We start from the raw sequence: 3480 nt of genomic DNA, 5'->3' as shown, positions 1-3480 counted from the left end.
CACTGTGTCAATCCATTTCTTAGGTGCTTCCTTTTTCTCTGACCTTCCACTTTACTGAGTATGAGGTCCTTCTCCAGGGATTGGTTCCTCCTGATAACGAGACTTGCCTTTCTCACTTCTAAAGAGCATTCTGGTTGTACTTCTTCCAAGACAGGTCTGCTCATTCTTTTGCCAGTCCAGAAGAATATTCTTTGCCAGCACCAACAGCATCACTTCTTTATTCATTATCCAGCCTTCATATGCATATTAGGCAATTGAAAACACTATGGCTTGGTTCAGGCACACCTTCGTCCTCAAAATGACATCTTTCTTTTTTAACACTTTAAAGAGGCCTTTTGCAGCTGATTTGCCTAATGCAATGCATTGATTTCTTGAGTGCTGCTTCCATAAGCATTGATTCAAGATCCAAGTAAAATGAAATCCTTGACAATTTCAGTCTTTTCTTCATTATTCGTGATGTTGCTGAATTATACCGAAGTCAAATAATGCAAGAAAAACAATTAAAAGATAAGATTGGAAGCAAGAAAATCACAATATATTTAACCCAAAATATTTAATTATATATAAAAAAAGTGGAAAATCTAAAATAATCTACAAGTAAAGTGTAAAGCTTTAAGGAAATCTTAGAGTGACAAGAAGGAAAATTAATGTAAAATTAAATTGTATTCTAGTCTAAAAGCAAGACACATTTTGCAAATGACATGAAAAAATATAACCCAAAAAATATCGAGTATCGAAGGATGTGCAAGATGTCCAAGACTTGTGCAGAATATATATATATATATATATAACTTTTACTACAAAAATTAAAGTAAATTAAATAAACAGAAATATGTAGCATGATCATAATTTGGAAGATTAGGTGACAGAAACTTGTTAAAATGCAGTTTATCAGTTTTTATTCAAGGTCTGAATCACAGTCATGGTTTTAAGGGTTTAAGTGGTAACACTTCTATGTTTAATGGTAATCCATATTCGCTGCTATTTTCATAAATATCAGCCTTGTGATTATTTTGTGATACAGTGTATTTCCATTTGATTACAAGATTCTTTACATTATTACATAGTGGAGAGTTCTTAAATACTCTGATGCTCAGCAAAAGGAAAAATATCGTATGAGACTACATTCTCAAACCCAAAAAAAGGTTTACACACAGAAAAAAAAAATCTGCCTTTGGTGGTTACTAGGGAGGGTTGGAGTGGGGAGGGTAAATCACTAACTAAATAGTAAAAAAAAAATAGACAAGGTAATTTTGGTGAAGGGAAAGAGAATATGCAATATAGGGAAATTCAACACAACTTGACCAAGGCAAAGTCATAGAAGTTTCCTTGACACATCCAAACACCTGGAGGGACCAAGTTACTTGGGCTGGAGACTGAAGACCATGGTCTCATGGGACATCTAAGTCAACTGACATAACATAGTTCATGAATAAAATGTTCTACATCCTACTTTGGTGAGTAGCATCTGGGATCTTAAAAGCTTGCAAGTAGCCATCTAAGGTACGTCCATTAGTCTTATCACTTTTGGAGCAAAAAAGAAGGAGGAAAACCAAAAACACAAATAAAATATTAGTCCAAAGGACTAATGGACCACATGAACCACAGCCTCCATCAGCATGAGCCTTGAAGAACTAGATGGTACCCTATTACCAACATTGACTGCTCTGACAGGAATCACAACACAGGGTCCCTTACAGCAGGAAAAAAAAAGTAGAACACAATTCAAATTCACAAAAAAAGACCATACTTACTGGCCTGACAGAGAGTGGAGGAACCCCTGAGACTGTGGCCCACAGACACCCTGCTAACTCAGAACTGAAGCCACTCCCGAAGTCTACCCTTCAGCCAAAGATTATCGTTGTTGTTGATGTTGTTGATAGCTGCTGTTAAGTTAGTTCCAACTCATAGCGACTCTGTATACAACAGAACAAGACATTGCAGAGTCCTGTGCCATCCTCACAATCGTTGTTATGCTTGAGCCCATTGTTGCAGCCAAAGATTAAAACCACTGCCATCAGTTTGATTCTGACTCATAGTGGCCCTATAGGACAGAGTAGAGCTGCCCCCATAGGGTTTCTGAGGAGAGGCTGGTGGATTAGAACCACCAATCTTTTAGCAGCCAGGCTCTTAACCTCTGCATACACAATATCTCTCGTGAGGAATGTGCTTCTTAGTTCAATCAAGTATACAAGATAAAATGGGCAACACCTGCCCAAAGCAAAGATGGGAAGGCAGGATGGGCATGAAAACTGGATGAATGGACACCAAGAGCCTAAGGTGGACAGGGAAAGGGGGAGAGTGCTGACACATTGAGCAATTGCAACCAATGTCACAAAACAAATTGTGTATAAATTTTTGAATGAAAAACTAATTTGCCCTAAAAACTTTCACCTAAAACACAATTAAATCTTTAAAAAAAGTCAACCCAGTGAACGTAATTGATAGAATTAAAGAGGCATTTGACAAAGATATGTGATTTTAATATCAAAAAAATCATGTAGATATAGACAAATATATATCTTAGAAATCACAAAAAACATAGTATTGCAGGCAGTCCTTATTTTTGTCAGTCACTGAACTGTAACTTTTACCTAGCATAGTGGAGTAGCAAGTAACTATGCAACATGAACAAATATATAAATAAACAAGCAAATAATTATAGTAAATAGAAACAGAAATGTGCCATGTTTCATACTATATGCCTTGAAAAGAAAAAATATATATATTACAAAAGAATATGTATACTAAATTGATAAAAAATTGATAGTTTTGCAAAATTACTTGATACATAAATATACAAAAATCACTCATATGTCTTCATACAAGTAGCAAAAAAATGACAGTTTTAATAAGTAAGCCATTTTGATAAATAGAATTTGCCCTCCTGAATCAAATTTCCAGCTTTTCTGAGAACAAATGTTTAAGATACATCTCAAACAGGACACCATAACATTCCTTGATGCCAACACAACAGGCATGAGAAATTGATTTTCATATCCAGGGCAATTTCAGGTAGTCCCTGTTTTTCACAGTGTTTATTCAATACTTTTCTCTTTAAGTGAGGTTCAAATGTCTACTCATATAAAGTTGGGCCATACCTAAATAGACGTGGAGTATGAGAAACTCCTGCAGGTTGCAATAGAACAGAATTCAAGTGAGTGCCTGACTACTCAGAGGAGGCTTCTACTCCTAAAGCCCAGGATAGGAAGAGACAGGGTGTCTCCAGAATATTTCTGAATCTAATAACAACCCTCAAACCCATCTTCTTCTCAATATTCACAGACTCTTCTCAATAATGTTAGGCTCATAAAGATTAATCTCATTATACCCTTTATATCTATGAAGTTAGTTGTTCACTGAAGCCCAGAAATGCTTGAGACCTCCCTCATCACCCATTTGCCAATCCCCATATGGTTTCTGACACATCTCCTACTTCTTTCCAACCACTTATATCATTCCACCATGATCTCTGGGATT

The sequence above is a fragment of the Loxodonta africana genome, unplaced genomic scaffold, assembly GCF_030014295.1.
Source record: "Loxodonta africana isolate mLoxAfr1 unplaced genomic scaffold, mLoxAfr1.hap2 scaffold_29, whole genome shotgun sequence".
NCBI lineage: Eukaryota > Metazoa > Chordata > Mammalia > Proboscidea > Elephantidae > Loxodonta > Loxodonta africana.
Note: the sequence above shows the minus strand (reverse complement) of the source record.